Here is a 25,632-nt window from a genome sequence, read left to right as displayed (position 1 = left end):
CGCCCTTTGCCTCCGAGAAGCAACGATTGGTCTCGCACATCATGTTCACATAGACCTATTCCATGTTTGTTAACACGGTAAACGCCGAGTGACGTCACGGCGCGTTGTCTCCGCCCAGTCGTCCCAGCTAAAAGCGCGTCACCAGCCTCTATGAGCACGTGACGACGAGCGGAGCTGGTGCGCAAGCTGCGCCTTCGAGAACAGCGCGTCGGTATGCCTCTCACATGTTTACTAGCGGTGACCGCAACAGAGGAAGTTGCTGTCGCGCCTGAAGAGGGGTTCTTGAATGAACATTTGAGCTATGTTGACTTGTACTTCTAGCTTTGAGTAGCTCATTTGCGAAATATGATCGTCGTTGCTGCAGCCTACGTCACATGTGCACATTTTAATTGGTACTAATGCAAGTAGAGACTCAGTTCAGCAAAAAGCTCTTCAGTACAATATGCAAATACACGCTGTAAAAATACGTGGCCATGAATCGTTACGGTGAATCCTCGCATATGATAAATATGCCGGAGAAGTTATTTATGCAAATGACCAGAACGACCTCGGCGACTCTTTCATCCGCAACACGCTTGCGATAATGCTTCAACAACATTCTGTGGACCGCGCCGTTACGTATTTGTAACGTCCGCTGCTCAATTCGTACGCTCAAGCCGACGCCGCCAAATGCGTACGACTGGGCAAGTTTCTTGCGTGATGTTTTTCTATGAATTCACACAGACTTGAAAATCTAGTGAAGCGCACCAGAGCCACAACAGGGCACTTGTGTCAGGTGTGTCATCGCGGCCGCATATAATCACAAAGAAGCATATTCTAAGTCATCCTTTTGCTCGCAGCTACTTGAATGAAACGTACCCACGCAGAAAGAAACACACGCTTGATGACCAAGTGACACTTTTAGTCCACACGAGTACAATGATATCCTTTTGACGTGCCGAAAACGTTTGCTGTTATATCAACAATGACAACCGTGAAAGATGCCTCGCACGGCAATGCTATCCAGAACGTTAACGTACTTTGAGGTAAACGCGCTCGATATATACGCTTCCACGGCTTATTTTAAATATGCGTAATTCCATGGCTTATTCCAACGCCTGAGACAGCTAATCGTTTTCCGGGTAAGCCACTTCAAAACATTACCGGAGAAGTGGTGCCGAAGGCAAGTTCTCGCGTGTCACATGTAGCTGCGGCTGATTGGAGACGGTTATCGTCAACACAACACTGGGAAAAAAATAACAAAAAGACTTGGTTTATCTGTTTTGTGCCTTTCCGTGCAAATCACCGTAAAAGATCGTCGGTACAACACTCTTTCTTCTTTGCACGGCCACAAACAGCGCATGCACCAGCGAAAACACAGCAGCAGCTGCGGTAGGCGCCGCGGCTTTTGCTTACCAAGCGAAACCAAGCGCGCCGCAACAGCGCCACCGCATTCGCCTGACGCGTTTCTGGTGCTATACAGATTGATGGTGTTCTGGGGTAATCATCTGTCGGAAAATTTATTAGGCGGCTATCTAAACTGGTACTTACAAGCGTGGCAGCACAGTTGGTATGAATGTTGCATGTATACACACAGTGAAATCAGTGGCTCCGCAACTAAGCTCAACTTGTTCGTCTATTGAAACGCAGCGCCGAAATCATTCCCCAAGACATGAAGTTAAATAACGTGATGAAATATGAGCAACTACACAAACGAAAATCTAATGCAACAGCTGCGGTGGTATTCTCGGGCGAGCGCATTCGAGATATTTTGCGACACTTTACCCTAACTTAAGCACGCGCCCACAGGGAAAAAAAAAGCTACCAGCAGTTACTTCGACGCGTCCGATACAAATACCATTTGTGGAAGCGAAACAATCACATCTTTTTGAAGGAATCGTCCGTGAACAATGCAACCTGAAATGCAAGTACACTGTCGTATACGTTTCAGAAGCGCGACATGATTGCGAGGTATTTGATTTGATTATGTGGGTTTAACGTCCCAAAACCACCATATTATGAGACGCCGTAGTGGAAGGCTCCAGAAATTTTGACCACCAGGGGTTCTTTAAAATGCGCTCAATTCTGCGCACACGGGCCTACAGCATTTTCGCCTCCATCGAAAATGCAGCCGCCGCAGCCGGGATCCGAACCCGTTACCTGCGGGTCAGCAGCCGAGTACCTTAGCCACTAGACCACCGCGGCTGGGCTGATTGCGAGGCACGCTGCAGAGTAATTGTGGTCACCTCGCTTTTTTTTAAACCTGCTGCACATGCATTGTCTTGCTGTTCACCCTCGTCGGACTGCGGCTACTGTGGCCGAGAATCGTACCCATCTTCGAAGTAAGCTGTGCGACACTATAACGAACCTCATCAAAGTGTGTGTGTTAGAGCGCATGCAACGCTGGTGATTCTACTCAAAAAATATTTACCCTATTGAAAAAACGTGCACCATAGGAACGGTGGATTCCACCATCCACCATTTTGATGGATTATGGAGGTGGAAATGTTGGTGGCACATAGTGTATGGTGGCTATAATGGAGCGGATGGTGGGCTCCAGCTGGCAACGCTGGAGCGCGAAGCAGCGTCAGAATCACCGTGACAAGCTGCCACTAAGGATAATAAAAATAATTGTATTAAAAAACGATGTAGAAAGCACCTGCAAAAAAAAAAAACTTGCGACAGCGGGGAATCGAATCTGCCACCTCCGAATTCTGAGCTGAGCACACTAACCATTGCGCCACGCCGACAGATGGCGGTGTGGGTGTTACAGCGGTGGTCAAGTAAGGACGTCACTGTTAAACTTCAGTTCTGTTTGTTGTTTACTCGGGAGGGACGGGGTCTGCATCTGCTTAAATTTGCACATTTGATAAACACGAACAACTGCTGCTTGTAACGATTGCCACTGCGATAATGGCAACAGCGCTTTTTTTGTTACAATTCACAACGGCAAGGAAAAAAAAACATCTCAGTGGACTAAGGAGCAGGTAGAGTTTATTGGCGGTTACTGCCAAGTTTATTATCCGTTTCTCGCTCCTTTCAAAGAGCGATATCAGTTCAGGCTTTATGACGCTTCTATGCTCATTCGATAGAAATGCCCACACAATTGATTCTGATGTTTTTCGCGCAACGCAGAGCGCTGTCGTGCCAGCGCACCGCTGTTGCTCTGTCGTTTGGAACTACACAACGGCTTGGCGAAAACGAATGCAGTGCGCCAGAGATATTATTCTATCATATTAGTTCAGTAAGCATACAAACTGACGTGTCTATGTTCTCGCATAAGAGCCAGTGAAGTGCCGGCGAGTGCGACCGGCGGCTGTCGGTAAGCGGAGGCGTACCTTTGGTGGAAGCGCTGCAAGCGCATCGCATCGATGTTTATCGCTTCTTGCGCGGACACCGTACACAATAAAACAGGCTTCATTTAGGTTAAATTATGCCCCAGCTGTGCTGTATTGTCATTTTTACTCGCCAAAATTGTGTATCCTGAAAACCAGAAGTGCTGAAAACACTTGTACGGGCTCGGTCGGCATGACTATCTTTTGTGGAAATCATGGTGGTAGAACAGAAGGGTGAAAGTCAGTTTCACTGGGGCTCATCTCGACGCATGTCGAAAGTGAAAGTTTATGCATATTCGCACGCACTTTGTTAACTTAAAGGTACGGCTCAAACAATAGAGTGTGCGAGAATTACCAGAGTGTCGTTTCTAGAGTGGCGACATCAAGTGACCGTTGTATTCTACTCTAACATTTACAGGAGCGATAGCGAACTGGAGCCCATTTATTGGTCGACAACTGCGCGCCGATGTGAAACATTTATTGTCATGTTCACAGCGACAAGTCTGGTCTTCTAAACATCACAACAAACACATTGCGGATGTCCAACTGATGTAAGTACGTGCGCGAAATGTAAACATATTCCCAGCTGCATATTCTATGCTCCACAAAAATTGAAGCGTTGTTGACACCACAGGAATAAAAAGACAAACGTACTAGAAAGCGTAATGAGCAGCGTTGGTTTCTTTTCACCGTAAACATATATCTCTGCGCATTCAAGAATGAAACACTACAAATAAGTGATTTCGCATACTGTTCTGTGCTTTTCATCATGCCACCATCATCCACCAAGCTTCCACCATGCCCCCGTCATCCACCTTGCTCACCTTGCATTCCACCGTTTGAAACACGTTTTGCCTCGCCACCATGAGCCGGCATTTTCCACCGTCACCACTATTGGCTCGCCACCACCACCACCATCTGCCACCATTTTTTCCACGCTAGCCGTCATCAGCCATTTTGCCCACTACAGTTTCCACCATATCCACTAATATTTCCACCATATCCGCTATTCTTTCCACCATATCCACCAAAATTCGAGCATCCACCAACCCAGGATTTTCAATAGGGTAGTTTTTCACTGTTTTACCAGTAACATCATTGATGCTGCTTCCGTCCTTTATTTTAATCGTAAGACGAGCAAAAAGTGAACGCTGGCAGCGCAACGGCGTTGAAAGCGAGCTCTAGTGCGTGTTAGCAAGATTCGAAGCGCCCGTGCCGTGACGTCATTCAAACCTCCCACCGGGCGGCGACACTCCAACTTCTCGGGACTATTAGATACGCGGTTTGGTGCGTCGGTCTCGGTTTCACTTGCTGAATTTGCCAGATTTCAGCGCTCCGCGGTAATTACCAGTGACCGCGTTTAAAAAATGTCAATTGTTATATGGACTATTCCCAGGAAGGACTTGCATTCGTCAATTTGACTCGACTGCTTTTTTACACAAGTAAAGAAAAAAAACGAAGTGTGTTCCACTGGTTAAAAATCAATTCTACATGTGAGCCCTGCGAAGGACGCGCTGTGCGCCAGGACTGTTCAATTCACTTTAGAAGCGGCTCATTTGACGCTGGCCTCGCATAGTGGATCTTCCGGAAACCGTCTGCAAGGCGTGGCAAAGGTGTCTCGAGCGCCTTGCCAGGGGAGCAGGAAAAAACAAATACCACTCTGTTCGAGTATTGCGCCAGCTCCATCTGGGTCAAGGCGACAAGAATTTATGGCCACCACGAAGCGGGCTTTTTCTCCTTGATGCGCCGCCGTTCGCACCCCGGCTAGCCTCAGCCATCCCATGCAGGAAGCACCCTAGTCGTGCAGTTGCCAACTCTAACCCCCTTTCCAGGGTGCAGGTCCTTAAGGCCAGCGTTAGAGTTGTATAAAGGTAACATAAAGAGTCACTCTAGGTGCCCAAAGTTTGAAGCACCCTCAGGCAACGCTTTTTTTTTTTTGCCAGATGTGACGCCTGAATAACTACATCATACATTCACATATAGCACGATTTTTAGCATGGACAGATGTGACGCCTGAATAACTACATCATACATTCACATATAGCACGATTTTTAGCATGGACGGAGATGGTCGAAAATTGACCGGGTACACTTGATATTGAAATATTAAATGAGCCATATTGAGTCAGGGTAGATGCAGCAGTTGACGTCTTAGGTGGTCGTGCTGGCTGTATCGCAAAGATCGGAACCAGCCACGTTGCGCCTCGGCTTGGAGGTCTTCCTCTGTGCTTTCTGGAGGTCGGAATCACCTCTGCCGCGGCGGTCGGTCTTTTTCACAGTGTGACGTCTTCTGAAAACTTTCCAACAATGTCTCTGGTGGGCGTACCTGACTGTTTCCAGATTATCGCAGTTCCAGTTGACGTCTGTACCGCCATAGTTGTATACAAAGATGGCAAACCACTGTGCATTCGCAACCGTTGAATGTCGCAAAAGGTTGAGTTTGCCGCGCTGTTTGTGAAGGGTCGTGCTGCGGCAGTGGGATCTTCCACCTGTTACTGAAGAAGGAGCCACGAGCATCTGTGCTGATGGTCAATGCACACCATGCCCTTGCGGTATAGCTCTTGTGTGTTCCCCGAGATTCTCGTAGTGGTGGTACTCGACAAAGTGCTGCCAACATTGGAGACTCGGAACCACATCACCAGCAGGGGACTTGGGTTCCGCCATGAAGCCCTCGATGACATTGACCAGAGCAGTCACAGGCACGTCGGCCATCATCCATAGAGGCAGCACTGTTTTGCGCATAACAGAGGTCCACTTGCTCGTCTTCCAATAAGTGCCGTGGCGGCCAGGCATAAGGGTCCGCCGGGTCAAGGTCCGTCTTGTCAGGATCTCCGGATTCGCCTGGATCGTGTGGTGATAGGGCAGCCATCGTATTCGCGGTATCCGTGGAGATATACGGGTGCTCTTTTAAGGCGTTCAATACGACGAGTACCGGTGACCCCAAGTGTCCAAGTGATGAAGAGCACGGGGGGAGCTCTCCCGACGGATGTGGCTAGGAACCACTCTCGGCCCCTGGCGGGGATGTTTTGGCGTCGTTTGCCGAGGCACAGTTGGAGCACATCTTGAGCATGCGGTTTATACTAGGTCTGGCTGCGCAGGTATCTGCCGGTGAACTGCAGTTCGCAGTTGCAACCTCGAGGAGGTGGCCCTTTCAAGCTTCTATCTCTGTAAAAGACTAGTCAGGCTCAACCTCAAGGAGATGACCTTCTCGAGCTTCGACCTGTGTAAAAGGCGTGGCAAGTTTGTTCGCCAGGTTCGTGCCGAAACCACGCGTTGACCGGTTTTTCCTATGCGTTGGAAATTTGCAAGGAAACATTTCAGAGTTCGAAACTGCATGTCAGCGTTCACTGGACTTGATAAGGGCACCGAAATCAGCAGCTTTATTCTTAAGACTGAGACATTCAACAGTTGCGAATGTGAAGTGCCTTGCCCTGCTCGTCGAACTACGGCAAAACAAAGTTCAACTAGACCTCTGGCGATCCGGAAACAACTAAATACGCGTGTTAGAGACAACGTCGGCAAGTTTTCATGGACTTCGCATGGACGAAAGCGACCGCATGCGATAGAGCTCACCCCGCCCGCCGGAAAACAAACTCGCAGATCCCCAAGCAGTGACGCATCGTGGTCCATGTCGTAGACCACCGCAACACAAGGTTTACACCTGGCGCCAACGTCCACAGGGACTGAGTGAACGACCGCGGCTCCGGTGCCAGTGTCAGGCACCGGAACCCTCTTTGAGAAATTCTGGAGCAAAGTTCAAGCGTGGATTCGAGTGGCCGAGTTCGGCCATTCTAAAACATTCAATGTCGCCCCCCGAAGGCATTATTAGCGCGATAGCGCTAGAGAGCTCTTGTCGCAGAAAACCCGCCGCCGGTGTTGGCCCCGTTGGTTGTGAGTGAAAAATTGTCTGTGCGCGTCTGTGACTGAAAAATTAAGTTACCGAAATAGCCGCGGGAGGCCGCTACTTGTCCATGCGTGCGCGCGCGATCACAATGAAAAAGCCGCGCGTTCGAAGAAAAAAAAATGTGCTCAAGGTCACAAGGCGCGGTAGTGTCTTTGCCCTGCCACCGCTCCCTGCTTAGCTTCCAGCTTTTTCGTCGGGACGAGAGAAGAGATAGTGCAATTGCAGCATGCGACAAACCTTTGTAGCTCCACTCGCACTGGACGGATTCTTAAAATTATTGTGGCGTTGAACTCGTGAGGCAATAGTTCTTCTAGCGAATTCATTTCATTGCTACTTGAAAAAGTGTTTCAGGAACCCTTTAACGCATTTTGTTCGACAGGTGTCACGACGAAAACGACCCCATTCGGCGATAATAGCGCGCGCTGGTCCAATCTACTGTGTGCGGGTTTGTGTGCGTGCGTGTGTACGTAAGAAAACATATTAATAAGTGTGCACTTAGCGCTTGAAGGGTGCACTAGAGGCGGGATTTCGCTATCGCGTTCAACTCTTAAAGGCGAAGCTTAAGGGTCCCCCAACTTTGGCAGCCCGCGCCCTCGCAGTGATAGCCGAGTGTAATAACGAAAAGCGGCATCGAACGTAGCTAGCAGGAAGTATAGAAAGAAGAGACAGAACAGCTTGCCCAACGAGGGACTGTTCTCTTTTATCATCTCCTCCTTCTCGTTCACTGGCTATATATATATATATATATATATATATATATATATATATATATATATATATATATATATATATATATATATATATATATATATATATATATATATATATATATATATATATATATATATAATGTGTTTGTGTGTAAAACGTTTTCACATCCCATTTGTTTAGAAATAGTTATTCGACCTATCCGAGCTCTCCATGGTATATATAGCTCTTTAGCCTAGGAACACTCTACATAAATCTCTTTGGGGCGGGTGAATGAGGGAATGCCTAGCAACGCGCGGTGCGTGAGGTGGAAGAGAAGCCTTCTTTACGACAGTGTGCCGAACAGAAGTGACCCAGCAGCCTGCCGCCGAGAGTTGTGCCATTGTGCCGTACAGGTGCGTGCTGATTTGCAGCCTTTTGGCGCGTATATCACCTGCGCCATTTGGCGCATCGTGCAATCTCGGAGACCGTTACTGGCGCCGAGAGAATCGAGCGCTGCAATCACGTCGACGTCCGGTCGGCCGGAATGAATCCACCTGATGGACGGTGTGTGCCGCGTTGACCCTCACGCCCTCTTGTTCAGGAGGCGTCGTTTTAAAACCAATGTCAGCGTTGTACAGAAGTGAAAAGCGGGGAAGGTGGTCTCTGAGTTACACTGCAGCTCCTGGTGGGGTTATTTCTTTAGCAACAAAAAACGATAAGTAACAAACATCAGGGCATGAAGGAATGTAGCATTCTCCGGCTTATCCACTCCTTCGTGCTCAGCTACATTACTTATGTCGCTGCCTACCATCGATGGTTCGCGGCGGAAAGAGCTAAATTCAACGCGCTCATCAGGCGAGCTCACGAACAGGCGCTAGGGCTTCGGCACAGTACCAGCACAGAACTCCTTCTTAAACTGTAGGCCTTCATAACACGATAGAAGAAATAATTGAAGCGCAACAGATCTCGCAGTTCAAGCGCTTCAGCACTACGAAAGCAATTGGCCTTATTCTCGAACGTCTCGGCATTTCTTACCATGCACAGCACGGTATCAAATATGGCATACTACGCGAAATCTGCACTAAACTCATGATACCACCATTGCCAAAGAACATGCAGCCTGAGCACAACAAAGGTAGAAGAATCAGTGGAGGCAAAGTTATGCTTCGATCTTATGAACGCAATAAGGAGGCGGTCTTCGTTGATGCAGCACGTCATCGCAACTATCGCCGTTTTGTTTCTGCAGTTGTAGACCACCCGAACAAATGCATAACCAGCGCTTCAATTCAAATCTCTTGCATACGGCAGAGGAGATCGCTATCGCGCTCGCCATAGCTCACACCGATGTCCAGTATATCATCAGTGACTCACAAACAGCAGTCCGAAATTTCGCAAACGGAAGGATTTCTCCAGTGGCGTTGAAAGTCCTTACTAAAGGCGGAACCTGCTCTGACGACCAAAAGCGTCTCCCTCGTCTCGGCGCAGGGAGTGTGGGATATTGGAGAGGGAGGGCGGACGCCCACGCGCAGTAAGGATATTCAGGCCGCACACCGGATTGAGCTCGACCCTGAGCTGCTTCGCTTCTGAAAGGAAAATTGGTTTGTCAGCTGGAGGCGAACGTTTTTCATGCTTAAGCCCGGCTGTCGTGCGCTATCCGTTGCTCACTGTCGGAAGCGGCAGCAGGATCGCAACGTCGCTCTCGTCCAGAAGCGGAGGTTCGACGTGTACGGCCGGCTGGCCTCGGTCGAGTGTAGCATCAGACCGCGAGTAAGGCAAGACGAAGCGACGCTTCGCTCTTTATTTAATAGCCTTCGTCATGTTAAATTAGTCTGTTTTTTTTTCTTTCTTTTGACTGCACTGCGGACAATAACGAGGAAAGAGGCAGATACATATGTATTATTTCGCGCTTTGTGAAAGGCAGCGTGTCCGGCGCCGTGCGGTGCTCGAGACGATCTTACACAGAACTGGATCCTGCGCAGCACGGAGGTGACGTCACGCTCATAAAATAACATTGCGACCATTCAAACGAACAAATTGTTCTCTTATAATTTGTTAAACGTACAAATATGTTAAAAAGCGTTCAACGAGTCTTTTAACCTGCATTTATTGAGGACATCGCAAGCATCAGGGGGCGCTGCGAAAATAGGTGGTAAAGGTGGTTGCGACGAGATAATGCATACGTGGAATAAAGTTTTTCACTTTGTTTTGGGGAATATTGCTGCTGGGAGTACTGTATGTTCTAGGTTACAATGTTGAAACGTGGTATTGTAAAGGGTGAGAGTGTCCTTGCTGCCGAGTACCTCACTTTGCTTGTCGCGAATGGCAAGGTTGGCGATGAAATGTTTTTTTTTTTCGCAGTTAGTTCACAGTTCACAAGAATACCCAATACGGCTGCGAAGTGCTTTGAAGGAGCCTGCATGCGATCTCCGAAGGCCATGTTCCTGCATTGCAGGTCTTTTCGCAAAGTGCGTACACGTATCGGCCGTTCTCATTCGTTGCCAGGTGGATGCTGCTGTGCTGTCACACGCTGTGTTATTCAGCAAGGCAGACAAACGGTTCGGCACTCTTTTCTAGGGGGGTGGGCTAACGCAGTTTGCACCTACCATTGCGCATCGTTTATGAAGTGATGACCACCTAAAGCATCATGGTGCAGTGGTGCAGCCAAGGAAGGTACGACGCCCCCCCCCCCCCCTCCGCGAAATTTATTGCAAACACCGTATACCCCCGCCACTTACCCACCTTATTTTTTCGTTGTTTCGCGCGGACATGGTTTAGAAACTAAGTGGTGCTACTATCACAGTGTAATTCCTGGGCGCATCTACAGTGAATAATGTCTGCATGTATGGAAAAACGTGTCGCAGTGTTTGTAAAGGCTTTGGCACTCTGTGTGACTTTCCGCAGGAATCTCGGCAGTGCGTGTATTAAGTTGGCTCGTTAATATTTAATGCTGCAGCAGGGGTCATACTTGTACTCGCCGGAACAGATCTGGCCGGAACAGATCTCGCCGGAGTTGGTCACTACGATGATTTTCACTAGGCTGAGGTTCGTTTTAATGGAAAAAGCCAGACACACTTCCCATGTCTGGTAGGCCACGTTCAAGCATATTACAGTGTGAACCTTCGTACGTGTGCTAAGATATACTCAAGGCAGAGATTAATATTGCTATTGAACCTTCGCACGTTCGGTTCGGCTAACATCTAACCGCGCGCGCGCACACACACACACACACACACACACACACACACACACACACACACACACACACACACACACACACACACACACACACACACACACACACGTGCACGCGCGCGTGACGGTATATTTGATTTATACATCCAACTTTGCTTGTACGCGAGTGTGCAATATATTTCTACACATTTTTACTGTGCCCTAACAGCTAAAGGAACTCCGAAGTGTTGGATATTGACGAAGGTGCAACACAGGCAAACGTGCAGGCCGATCACAACCTTAGAAATGCCTACTAACACACTCCTGTATCATGACATCATGCAAACTAAGCTGATAAAAAGATGGTGGTCATAAACCTCAAGCAGCGTAATGAGAAATTGAGTGTGGGCAGCTGTAGCTAGCACTAATTTTATTCTTTCTCTCTCTCTAATATATATATATATATATATATATATATATATATATATATATATATATATATATATATATATATATATATATATATATATATCGAATTGTAATGAGGGTGTGAAGAAAGAAACGTGCCTGAAAAAGATAACTTGGCGTGGGCAGGAACGAAACCTGTGACCTTTGAATAACGCGCGTTATTGACGAAAGCCCAAATGACATTGGGATCCTCGGGGAGGAATCGCGAGATCCTCGCTTGTAGTGCGAGTTTTCCCCTGCATGTCAGGTGAACGCTGGCTGCGGAAGATGCGGATTACGTCAGATGTCGCGTGACTTATCTGTCCGCGATCACGTTCGTCGAGTGGATATAGGTAGGTAGGTAAGCAACTTTCATGATTCACGAAGGAATCGTTTGAGGTGGGGGGGGGGGGAGGTAAGGAAAGGGGAAGCAGGATGACGACGGGCCCTCGGGCCGCTTTAGGTGGCCAGACACTGCTGTGCTTTGGCGACCCTTCTGGCCCAGCTCACCGTCCGGAGCTGTAACCCTGGTTGCGAGCTGCGCAGAGTAGCCTCCCATCGCTCCTGGTGTTCTGACTCTTGCCACGGGGCTTGAGTTTGTTTGGACAATTCAGAAATATGTGCTGGAAGTCAGCTGTGGTGCTGGGACATAAGTTGCAATGAGGTGAGGTTTCGCCATGTGTAAAAATGGAGAGAAGGAAAGGAGTCGTCACTGTGGCCGTTTGAAGTCTGCGTCACAAAGCCTGGTCACTTCTAGGAAGAGATTTATGCGGTCGGGGATACGTTAGGTGGGAATTTCGGTAAAACTGCGTGATATCGTGGTAGCTTAGGAGTCGATCCCTGGCACCTCGAAGCGAAGGCAGGTCGCTGTGAGCCCGGTTGGCGAGTGCTCGGGCTTGGGTGTGAGCGGCCGTGTTGCCTGGGTGTCCAGAGTGCGCAGGGACCCAGAGGAGGGTGATGAGGCCATTAGGCGGATGAGATAATTCAAGAATTTTAGCAGCGAGAGAATGAATTCGGAAAGGGGCGAAATTACAAATTGCAGTTTTGGAATCGGAAAAAATATACTCAGCGGAGGAGTGAACGATGACTAAAGCAACTGCCGCCTCCTCTGCTTCCAGGGATTCTGTCGAATTTCCAAGGGACACACTAGCGACCAGTTTTTGAAGTCCGTCTACAACGGCTACCACGAAAGCTCGATGATCTACATATTCGGCCGCGTCTACATAGACTGCGGGAGAATTAGGAGGGAAGCGCTTCAGAAGGGACTTGGATCGAGCTTCCCGTCGCGCCCGATTATGTTCTGGGTGACTATTTTTGGGGAGTGGCGGGATTAATAAGTTGCTGCTAACAGTGACGGGAACTGCGTGCGTGGCCGTGGTGTGACCAGGAATGTTGATTCTAAGTCGGCGCAGGAGTACCTTTCCTGTTTCTGAGAGTGATAATCTTTGATATTGGCTGAAAAGATGCGCCTCTATAAGCTCTCCAAGAGTGTTTTGCACCCCAAGTTGAAGTAATTTATCCGTGGCTGTTGATTTAGGGAGAAGGAGTGCAGTTTTAATTATAAGCAGTGCGAATGAGTCTGTTAAGTTGCTCGGTCTCCGTGGGTGAGTGATAGAGGTAGGGCATAAAATAGGTAATTCTGCATAGGCAAAAGGCCTGCATGAGCTGGCGTGTGTTTGCTTCTCTCATGCCGCGATGACGATTGGATATGCGCTTAATGAGGGAAGCTGTTATATGAACTGAAGTGCGGATTAATTTTATGGTGTCAGCATTCGAAAAATTGTCGCAAATATTAAGGCCCAAAATGTGGATTTTATTGACCCTGGGAATAGGGTTGTCATCAAGCATGACTTGAATGTGACGTGTATCTTGCTTTTTAAAGTCAATTACTGGGAATTCCGATTTAGCCGCCGAGCAGGTGAGCCCAATATTGTTGGCATGTTTAACAACAATGTCAGCGGCCAACTGAAGCTTCGATTCGATTTCGCCAGCCTTGATCCAGATGGTGATGTCATCCGCGTACAAGGAGTGATCGATGGAAGAAAGTTTGGCAAGTTCCCGCGCTAGCGGTATGAGAGTAACGTTAAAAAGGAACGGGGACAAAACCGATCCCTGGGGTGCTCCCTTGCTACCTAGCGTGAAGGGATCGGTTTTGAAAGTGCCTAATTGTAGGCGGATGGACCTGTTGCTGAGAAAGGCAGCGACATACCTGTGCGTGCGAGAGCCTACGTTTAGTTCGCTAATAGATTGTAAAATCGAGGAGTGAGAAACATCGAAAGCCTTAGTCAGGTCCAATGCAAGGATGGCTTTGGTGATGTGTGTAAAAGTAGGATTTCGCACGCCCTCCTTAAGCTGCAGCATGACATCCTGAGTGGAGAGTCCCGCTCGGAAGCCGTACATGGTGGAGGGAAACAGTTTTTCTTGTTCCATGTAGCGATTAAGACGATTGAGAATTACATGCTCCATCAGTTTTCCTGTACATGAGGTAAGAGAGATCGGTCTCAAAGTATTAAAGTCTAAGGGCTTATTATGTTTGGGTACGATTGTCAACCTTAGCTGATTTCCATTCCTGGGGCATCGTGCCCTGCTCCTAATGTTGATTCATGTAATTGGCAAGAGCGGCCACTAACTTGGAGTCTAAATTTCGGAGTGTCTTGTTAGTAATTCCATCTAGTCCTGGAGCGGATGTGTTGCGAAGTTTGCTTAGTGAAGCCCAAATTTCCGCCTCTGCAATCGGTGCATCAAAGTCTGGATTGGGAGCTTCATTGTAGGTAGGCAACGATTTTCGCCTTGGGCCAGGGAAATACGTAGTTTTAGGAGCAGTTTCAACGTCTTTCCCTTGTTTTTCTACTTCAAACAAGAGTTTCGTAATTTGCTTATTACTTTCACATCACTAGGAGCATGGGTCTAACATATGGCGAAGCAGGGACCAAGAGTTGTTCATATGTAGATTGCCGTCGAGTCGGTTACATTTATGGTTCCACTGCTGCGATGAAAGTGCGGCCGCGTGCTCAGTTACAAGCTGGAGTGTTTGTGCAATTTCGTGTTTTAGTTAGCGATTATATTTTTGCTTGAGCCATCGTTTCTCCAAGCTGTGATAGGCGTCCCCTAGGTGGAGTAGCCTGCTGTCTGCTGGATCGCGGATATGTGCTGCTGGTGCTACTTTTTCGCTAAGAGCTACATCCTGTTTAAGCTGAGACGCCCAGTCTTTGTAGTCTTGAATTTCTTTTTTCGGGTTTTGGTCAGCTTTACAGGACGGATAGGTCTTGCCGTCACATAGCGGCTCTCTTTTAGTTTTGACTTGACCCAAACGTCTATCTCTGCTAATCTAAAGGTTAGTGTTAGTTTTTTGTAATAATTGATGCCATGAGTAATCTCAGCATGTGTGTCTGAGGAGAAAATGTAATTATGAAGGAAGTGAGCAAAATTGCTTTTTCCTCATATTTGCAGATTTGTTAAAACAACGTGTGTAGTCATAACGGAACTGAGGCTGTCACGTGCGTTCTATGAATTGTTGAAGCCGTTATGCGCGTCAGCAGTTTATAACCTAAACGACCGCACCCTTCGAACTTCGTTCTGCCTTGGTCGCCGGTGGCCCATGACTCCTGCGCTTGCTACATTATTTCACATTGACGTCTGGGTGCCGCACAGTAGCAACAAATAAGTTTAGAAGAAATTGCGTCGTGATGACGTTTGTTTTGCTTTGGCAGGTTATGACGCCGAGGCTTCCTGAAAACCGCAGGCGCCCGTGCCGTCCGCGCGCGCAGCGGAGCTTCGGCTCTCTCGCTTGCCGCGTTCTCTTCGCCTTCCGTTTTGTCTTGCGGCTTGTGAGCGCGTTTGAAAGCGCGTCTCCAATTGGTCCTACATCTCTAGCCAATGGAAGCGTGCCGCTGGTTGGATGCGCGCAGCCGGCGCGCGTCGGTGCTGCCGCGCGTCGGCGAGCCCCGCCAACCGCAGTGGCCAAGATGGCAGCTTCCTGAGCATCGCCAGTGGGCGACGCAACGCTTGGCCGAGCCGGTCGTGCCCCACAAAGGCGAGGAGACCGGACGACGGCGGTGTTCGCACTCCATAGCCGCGCGATGGCCTAGTTTTTATTCCTTGTGGCCGCCAAGGTGTCGCGGAGGATTGTTCTCCCACTCCTCTCCGGCGGACGATGCGTGTTGCTGCCCAGTGAAGGCCTCTGCTCCGGATTTGTGGATTTAACCTTGCCCGAGACGATTGATCCGCCCAGGGGAAGCCACCCGCCGCCCATCCAACGGGTGAGTTTACGGCCACTATGGCACCACTCGTGTCGGCTTTCTCTCGGCCCACGCTCCGTTTGAGCTTGGCTGGCCACACGGCTGCAGGCTTGCTCAACGCCGTTGCTCCGCGAAGTGTACGTAGGAGGAAGAGGTTTCTCGACAGTGGCACCAGTGTAGCGAAAGGTTTATTTAGAAGAGCAAATTATATTTCGCGGAGTAACTCAAGGCCAAGATGCTCAGTAGCATGCTGCGAGCATGTAAAAGCGCATATATATATATATATATATATATATATATATATATATATATATATATATATATATATATATATATATATATATATATATATATATATATATATATATCATTACTAAGCAGACCATTCTTTTGATAAGATTTCGGTTACTGAAATGACCACGTATACAAAGACTGTAACATCAAATAGTGCAACTTCGGGGAATGCAAGAGCTACACATAAATGCGTGTTTCGCACGAGTGAAGCGCGTTCGAATTGTGACGTTCGTCCACAACTTCTGAAACGTGACACCAAGCTCCAAAGTATGATGGGTGCAGATTTGTCAACCAAAACTTCATTGCGCACGAGAAAACAAGCCAGTGATAGTTTAAGTACGCATGTCTTAAATTTAGTTATGTCGGGGCCATTTGGCGGCACGTTGTCAAAAAAAAAAATTACTGCATCTCCATTGATCTGAATTATGACGAGTGGCGAAGCACTGCATGAGTATCGTACCGGTCTGTCACTGTACGTCACCCGCTCATTGCCACGGCGAACTTTGAGTGACATACAGTGTAGTTTAGTTGGTTCCTCTGTAACGCTTCTATTTTGTTGTTTTTTAATCCTTTTGTTGTTCGTGTATTGCGTGCGATTCTGGATTCTGTTTGCCCTTCAATATTTCTCCTTTGTGGTGTGTATAATGGAGAGCCAATCATTCGAGTGGATGTAAAGTTGGCAAAGACAAAGTGTGTGCATGTTCCTGGAGTGGTTGTTGGTTGCTACCAGTCGTATGAAATGCATAGTGTATTGTGACGTCATACATGATCACCTAGTTGGTGCCCATAATGGCTTCGCTGAAGTCGCCGACTGGGGACAAAGTACAGGGTTTGTGCCTGTACCTTGTCTCGTAATCGCAATATACACACTTATATGTTTCGCCATTGATGTGGAAAGTGCGTGGACTTCTAAAGCTGTCTCCGACTCAAGCTCTAACAAAAGCATTTCTTCAGGGTTTTTAGTTAGCCTAGGTGGTCGAAATTTCCGGAATCCTTCACTATGGCGTCTCTCATAATATGTTGGTTTCGGGAAACCCCACATATCAATCAATCAATCAATCAGGGTTTGCAGTTTGAAACAAAATGTGACGTCTTTCACATCCTCTATAATTGTGGTAGCCATAATTGTGTATTTCCGTGTCATAGTGTCTATAATAGTTGTTCACTTTCACTGTTATCACGATATTTCAGGCGTGTTTTGAGTGCTGCATATACGTTTTTCTCTGAGACTTTATAATCGTAATTTACTATACCAACGGTGTTGCATATCCGGTGACAGCGGACAATGGAAGGCGACGGCGAATCTATATGATAAGGTGCTTCGGCCATAAAACGTTCAGACACGTGCACTGGTGCACACCGTACGTCTTCTCTGAGTCACCAATACAAAGCTCCTCCGATGAACACAAATGCCACACTCTGTATGTGGATACTGCGATCGGGAACTGGTCGTGTTGGTGCGAACACGTTACTTTGTTTGGTAAGTTAGCAACGCGCTCATTACCATTCTGTAGCATAAATGTGTAACTCGCGTATGTCAATATGTTTCGGTAACGTGAGGCCGGCTTACGTTACAACTCCTTTCTATTTCGATTATCTCGCAAGTTTTACACTAAACTCTTTATAGGCGCCTCTACGTTCTTTTGTCGTGGTCGGCCCGCCAGGCGTGGAACATTAAATGCACCTCTCTAGCGCGTATGCAGGCCACGTCTGGACTATACGCGACAAGAAGCGAGGCAGCCATGGGATAGCTTGCAAAGCAGCTGTGCATAGTTGTCCCTGTATTGCTGTAGCGCTGTTTATAGGCTTTTATCTGCTAGTATGGGTGTACGTATTGAATTGCTGACTTTCTGCACGAGCGAAACTGACCTTGAACACCTTCACATGAATTGCAGAAGGGTTCGTCGGTGGGCTAATTCTTTCCTCTGCCAAAATTTCTCATAAATGAATTTTCACAAAAACTCTCGCCATGTTTGAAATTATGCACGTGAACATTTGCACACGTATACAAATGTTCTTTCCTCTGAAAATAGGCCAATGGGAATTTATTTATGGCTACAAAATTTGTGCATCTCTAATGTTAGTCAGAACTATTGTATATTTGTTAAGAGTGGGTGATGCTTTCTTTGCGGGGCGTTGATGATTAAATCCCATTTGAACGCCACAATGCGAAAACGGCTTTTCCACGGGCCACAGACGTATTAGGCATCAAAGGCAATTTTGTTGACTGATGAATAATGCTGATGTCCGGCACATTCTGCAGTGGTCTTGTTATATCAGTGTTTAATGTAAAATCATTGCTTAGGCTCTAAGTCATACGTGAAACATAAATATCAGTTTTATGACACTGTTGCTGTGGGTTCCTGCAGTGAAAGCACACTGATTCATATTTCCGACCACGAATCATCGTCATCAGTTACGTGCTTTACTTCTTCTCACTTTAACGCATTGCCTTTTTATTTATTTTCAAACTTTTTGCTCGTAATGCATGGTGGTAGTGCATTCCTTTTTCGTTAGTACGAGTACGTAGTTAGTTCAATAGTTTTTTTTTTCTGGTAACGCCTACAACACTGGTAATTGATTACACAAAACAGGGAGCTACAGCTGACCTCAGCTGACCGGCAACAATCGCGAAATTTAGTTTAACAAGGCACTGGAGGTGAGGAAAATGGGGGTACTTTAAAAACTGTCAGCTAACGCTGCTATTTGAGAGCGGTCCTTTTTCATATCTCACACATGGATCATTTCTGGAGTAGATACAGCGTCGTATTTCAACAAGATATCGATACCAATCTGTAGCATGACTAAAATGTGGTCGCATATTCTGATCACCACATGTCCTCCGACACGGTGGAGCAGTGATTCCAGTGCTCGACTGCTAACCGGACCCGGCGGTGGCGGTCGCATTTCGGAGGAGACGAAATGCCAGAGACCGCGCGGCTGCAAACACCGTGTGGGCGAAATTTCCTGAGCCCATGACTATACGGCGTCCATCATAATAGCATAAAAACTCTGGGTATTATCGTTATGTTTGAACACATGGTGACTGCATGGGATGCGTGGGCCGGGCCGCAAGCGAAAGTTTTTTGGGCATTGCGTTTCAGACCTATGAGGACGGCGGCAAACCCCTCCGCCGATGGATATAGCTTGTTTTTCGAATTACCGGCCGTCGCGGTGGTCTAGCGGTTGCAGTACCCGACTGCTGACCTGCAAGTCGCGTGATCGAATCTTGGACACGACGATGGAGGTGAAAACGCTTGAAACCTGGCTACTTGGATTTAGGTGCACGTTAGGTGATCAAAATTTCCGGAGCCGTCTAGTATGCTTGTATCGAAGTTTTAGAACGTTATGCTTCATAGTGTTTTTTTTTTTCTGATTGAGCGTATAAGCTGGTCTTGGTGGACACCACTACGAAGATGAGCGCGATTCTATCGGTCTAGTAGAGCTTGTCCTTGGAAGCCGCCATCGCGCCTGCATGCCGCTCGCTGTGCTGGTCATTACTGTTAACAACAGAATTGCGATCCCTTCGGTCGAATGCGAATACCGAGTGTCTCACTCGTGTGTGGTTAAACTGCAGTTCGACGGATGGGTTGTGTGCAGCGTGTTTATAACGGCAGAAGGGTACGCATTTGGGCTAGTCACTTCATGACTTGCAGTGTAAAACAGCGCTAAAAACGCGACGAAGAAAGGGCACAAATGTCGTACCCATGTCAACATACCACTCTATAGAACCTCAATGGTATGTTCACATGGAAACTGGCCCTGTTGTGTGCGATACAGCCGGCAAAAAGCTGTCGCGTACTTGAACTTATGGAGAGATTGTCACGTTTGTGTATATATACATATTATGCTTTGTCGGTGCCATATTTATATGGTAGATAATACGACACGTACGTCAGGATACTTCGACTCGATCTGTTACCGTCTATGGTGCTGAAGCAGTGACCCCTGAAGTGATCTTGATCACAGTATTATGCGTTTAATATGTTGTATCTCGTCTTGATCTTTATAATTGATTAAACTTTATATATGGCTTATGGTTGTTTGTGCGTTACACAAGAGTAGAACACTGTGCAGTGAACATGACCGCGCCTGATGGGCACCACACCATGGCGCCAGATGCGAGACTATTGTAACCGTTGGAGGTGAAACGCGATGTCTTGGAGAACTCCGGGTGGTCGAAACTAACCAGAGCCCTGCGTATCTCATAGGCTGAGTTTCTTAAGGACGTCAAACTCCATTCACCGAACAATCAGCCTCGCAAACGGAATCGCGTAAAAATGAAAGCAAAAGCACACAAAAAACAAAATTACGCCATCTTCCAATAAAGAAAACCATGCAAAGAAACTCATGGGTCGACTCCATTCATCACCTTGCCCGATTGAACCCCTTCTCAGAAGTGTACCATATCGTCCCGAACTCTTGTGAAACCGCACGCCACGCGGGAGCGCGTTGATTCATCGCGTCTGCAAAATCACCTTTCCCGACGCCATCACATGATTGCTGAGGGAGTGTAAGGGGAAGAGCAGTCTCACCCAGCCACTTGCGCAAGTCCGAACGTGCTAGCGCATGCTAGCGCGTCCTGAATGACACCTTAGTTCATCGTGTGTCTGCAGAATGTAAGGGGTAGAGGCCACAGCGCCTTACACAGCCCAGAACGTGCGAGCGCGTTGTGGCATATTCCTTGGGCCTGCCGTTGCGCATGCCCAGTATAGGTGGTCACACCGCACACCTGATTGAACTCGGCCATAAGCTGCTTCGCATCTAAACAAATAGCGCAGTAGTTCTTGCGCCCGGAGCTGCATACGAAGTACAGCATGTGGTCTGCTTGGTCCCGGTTATTGAATAGTGTTGACGCGAATGATTAGTCCATTACTTAGTTGTTAGCAGCCGCCCTAGCAACCATATTAACTCTAATAGGTTATTATTAGCCAGTTACAGGTGTATGCCTATTTTGATGTGTGCGTGTACATTGCCATGTCAGGATGATGCTATATTAACAAAAGCATACAGGATGCAAGAAGTCGAAAACGCATTGTTTTCGTACAATAATTATCGGCGGCAAATACTTTATGTAATTGCCATGGTAAGTACGCATCAAATCAACATGCATAGAGACATGAACTACTGACAATCGAGAACCCATGCAACCTACGTGCACACAGAATATGAGGACTTCTGCGCAGCTAATATAGGCTATTTATGCTCCTACTTAGGCATTGCACCCCGTGCACTTGTTAGCAGTCATAGAATTTAGAAGAATAATCGATTTTTCTACGCATTGCCATGCTCCCTTTTATTTTCTTATATGTGTGCAATCACATGCTCAGGAAACATTTATTTCAAGGTAATCAGTAGAATTAAGGTCTATCTAAATTTTTGCTAGAGACTCACCGTTATGGCAAGATACACTGCGGCATCTACGAAATGTATGGTAATGTAGGTGGCTCAGGTTTTTTTTTTTATTATTCACAGGGCAGTACAGAATATGTTTACATATGCATACACATGTAAATATTGATTACAACAAAAACAAGAACTCAGCTCATGAACATACACATGTAAAGTTTACAGAAAAAGTCAGTTACAATGTGTGAAGATGTAATACAAAATATAATTTAACAGTAATTATTAACCAGCAAGCGTTCAACATCAAGTGGTAACTGACAGCAATGTTTTCCGCAAATAAATGTGCACAATACAGTAAGAAAAACAAGTTAAAAAAATGATAACAGTGCTATAGGCCCAGCTTAATATCAAGATGCCACTCATCAGTTTTCGATGCACGATTTTTTTTTTTTAAGATTAAGATTGCAGCAGAACTTTGCGTGGTCTTGCCCTGCTGCTAGATCGTCTGGCAAATCATTCCACAGGCAGATGCTCGTGGAAGAGTTAGATTGTGCGTATTTGCGTCATAAACTAAAGCTGTTATGTAGTTGGCACGAAGTTCGATGAGCTGAATTAAGGTGAACAGATGACGTCATGCTCGTGTGGATTACTTTTAGAAATAGTAATGTAAGTGAAATGTTGCGGCGAATTTTCAGTGGCTCGAATGTGAGGCCTTGTTCATTCTGCGTCATGCTGGATGTGCAGCTGTGATTACGCATAATGAATCAATTAGCTCTGTTCTGTAAGGATTCTAGCTGCCACTGAAGTATTTTTATGGTGACCACATGGAGGAGGCTAGCTCTATAATTGAAGACTTTCTACAATGCTATTATCATTTTTTATTGTTCACTAAGGCTGTGATCTTTTCGACTAAAAGTAATTAGTTTGTATTTTGATTAGTTTGTATGTCATCTGCCAAATTTTGTTCCACTCAGTAATACGTTCGAGCTCTTGTTCAAGGGTGACACGAACGCTATCATTGCGGATGGGGCGATAGTTAATGTTGTCATCAGCAAATATACGCATAGATCATGACAAGTTGTCAGGCAGCTCATTGGGGAAAAGTAGGGGACGAAGAACGCTGCCTTGCGGAACACCAGAGGAAACGTAACAAAGTAATGATGAGTGACTTCTCGCGATGGTGACTTGCTGCTCGTTCGTTAGGAAGCTTTGGAGTTATGTTAGCGTGAGGGTATCTAGCCCTAATGATGATAATTTCAAAATCATGCGGCTACACGATCAAAGGCCTTCGCAAAGTCAAGGAGTATACTATCTGTTACTGTTCATGTCAAAATGCAAGCCGGTGCTGAATTCAAAGAGTCTCGCAAGAAGGACCCTTTCGGTACCCATGCTGGTTAGAAAAACAGAAATTGTTAGATTATAAATTGAGGGCCTAAAGTTTATAAACAATTATATGCTCAAGCATCTTGCAATGTATGCGCGTCAAGGAAATGGGGCGATAATTTCCAGGGGAACATATACTGCCACATTTATGTCCGGCCTACCCGGAAATCCGGGCCGGGTAAAGTCGCGGTGGGCCGAGCCGTACTATGAAGCTTAGGGCCCGAGTTTGAGGTGCCGGGCTTTGCTCAGTTCTTAAAGGGACACTAATGTGAAACACCGACTTGGCTGTTTTCCGAGAAGTTTATTGATAGAAGGTTCAAGCTTCATTTTAGAATTTGGCGCTTTAATCTCCGCGCATGAAGTCACCTATTCCAAGTTTATTACAGGTACAGAAAAGGGACAAAGTAGATATAATGGAGGAGGTCCGAAAGCACAAAGCTACAGAGGGACCTTCTGTTTAAAATTGGCTAACAAAAATTACTCAATTAACAGTGACAGTGAAAACAGAAAAATGGGTGAATTGATCAAATCAACACAAAGACACAAGTAAACAAAAACAGTGGCATAAACCATATAACAGAGAAGAAAGCATCTAGCTAACCAAGTACGAATACAATTGTTGTTTAAGTAAACCATTTTGTCATGTGAAGTGGCAAGGAACTTCATAATGATAAGCCCAGAAATATGCAGTGGGGCGACCAAAATTAATACTGATAGGAGGTAGTAAAGAACTTACATTTGAATCAAATCTAGTTCGGTTAAAATTATACAGAGCATCAGAACAAAAGACACTTGATGGTACAAGATGTTTCAGTGACTTGAAAAGCATGATAATAATGTGATACTTAAATAAACTAGCAGTAGGAAATATCCCAAAGTTGCGAAGTAATTATGCACTAGTGCTATGTGAACTGAAATATAATAATCTAATTAATGGCTCGGTTTTGAATGAACTGAATGGGAGATAAAAGGCTTAGGTATGTATTTCCCCATGTAGTGATGCAATAATTGATATGACTGAGATTAGAAGCATCGTATAACTTTATTACAGTTGAAGTGTTAAATTAGTTGCATGCTCTAATTGAAATCCTAATACCGAATCCTAGTTTGTTTTGCATAAGTACATGACATTAGTGCGCTTTATGTGCAAATCGAGAATGACTCCTATGAAAGCGCATTCAGTTTCAGGAGTAATGAGTATGTCATTTGGTTTAATAGAAATTTGGTAGGGAAGAACTTCGTTAATTGACTAGAATATCACGAAGGGTTAATACTGAAAGAGTTAACACGACACCAGCGTAGAACATTATTTAGATCATTTTGTCATTTTAGCGTCAGAGTCAATTGGTTTACCAGTCACTGGTATGATAGTTTCATCGGCCTAAAGAAAAGGTTCAGAGTTAGTAACTGAAAAGGGGAGGTCATTCATGTAAATTAAAGAGAAAAATGGGCCGAGATTGGACCCTTGATTAGTAGTAAAAAATGTGATAATGTAGACCAAACATAAACAGCTTTTTTTTTTTTGTTACGGAGGTAACTTTTAATGAGTGTTAGGGCAGCTCCCACAGTACATAGACGTGAGTTTGGTTTCCAGGATGTTCTGGTTAAGAGAGCCAAAAGTTTCGGTTAGGTATATGAACAATGCTCCAGCTAATATACCAGGATCAACAGTTTTTTAAATTTTCTTTGTGAAAGTTAGTAAAACAAGATTAGTCGAAAAAGTTTGGGGACCCTAAAGCTTCGCCTTTAGGAGATGAACGTGACAGCGACATCATGTTCCTACTGCGTACTTCAAACACTTAGTGCACTTAGTGCATGAAACTTTTTGGAATTTGCTATACACCCACACGTGGCTTTAAGGGAATAGGCGCAGTAGCGTGTGTGCCTCTTGTGGTGGGGTACCGACTTTCAATTACAGAGCCATTATGATAATTCCATATTTTGACGCCCTTTCGCAATGAACGACGCTTGGAGCACGCATTACTACTTCAGTATTTAATGTTGCACTGTGAAGCATGTAAACAGGACGCGTGTGTTTGGGAAGCATATATAAAAGCTACTTTCACTGCATTTTCAAGCAGAGGAAGTTAAAAAATGCGAAGCATTTCTTTGCAAACTTCGGCGACTTTGAGCTTGTATATATATATAATATATAGTCTGTCTGTCTGTCTCCACCATCTATCCACCTACCACTACTAGCTTTCCTGGCCGTTTACATAATGGTATTCATATTATGAATGATGTGGCATAACATGACTCATGACGAGCATAAGTGCCTAGTCATAACATGAAAATCATGACATGTATGTCATGAATGTCACGATTCACATTTCATGGTCTTGCTGCTCTTGGGGTGGTTTCGTTCACACAACATATTGCAAAAACTGGTACGGTATGATATGACGACATGGCAAACATAACTGACAAACCTTAACGTGGTAATCATGGCATGTATGTCGTGTAAGTCATGACTACATTTCACGCTCCTGGTGCGCTCGCGTTTGGTTCGCTAGCTTCACATATACCAAATTTTGTATTACGGTATGTGAATAGACGGTGAAGGTAAATGGCACGTCCAAACATGATAATCATGTCATGCGTGTCATGTAAAACATGACTACATGCTACGCTCATAGCGTGCTCGCGGTCGTTTCGCTAGGTCCACATGCACCAAATTTGGTATCACATGACGTGAATAGACTACGAAGGAAATGACGCGTTCAAACGTGATAATCATGATATGCGTGTCACGTTAAACATGACTGCATGCTATGCTCATGCGCGCTTGCCGCTGTTTTTCTAGCTTCACATATACCAAATTTGATATCACGTGGCGGGAGTA

General features: G+C 46.1%; 1 protein-coding gene across 3 annotated transcripts in view; it reads left to right on the top strand.

Annotated features, from left to right (window-relative positions):
• The window catches only part of rdx (BTB/POZ and MATH domain-containing protein rdx), a 239,238-nt gene that overhangs the window by 105,306 nt on the left and 108,300 nt on the right, over positions 1–25,632 (top strand). Inside the window, exon 1 of one of the 3 annotated variants that reach the window (XM_075893932.1) lies at positions 15,470–15,785. The exons of the other annotated variants lie outside the window; for them this stretch is intronic. The gene's annotated coding sequence lies outside the window, so the exon portion shown is untranslated. Of the gene's footprint in view, positions 1–15,469; positions 15,786–25,632 lie in introns of those variants that run through there. 3 annotated transcript variants of the gene reach the window in all.

This window comes from Rhipicephalus microplus, chromosome 4 (genome assembly GCF_043290135.1).
Source record: "Rhipicephalus microplus isolate Deutch F79 chromosome 4, USDA_Rmic, whole genome shotgun sequence".
Lineage (NCBI taxonomy): Eukaryota > Metazoa > Arthropoda > Arachnida > Ixodida > Ixodidae > Rhipicephalus > Rhipicephalus microplus.
This window is presented reverse-complemented; position numbering and strand designations above follow the sequence as displayed.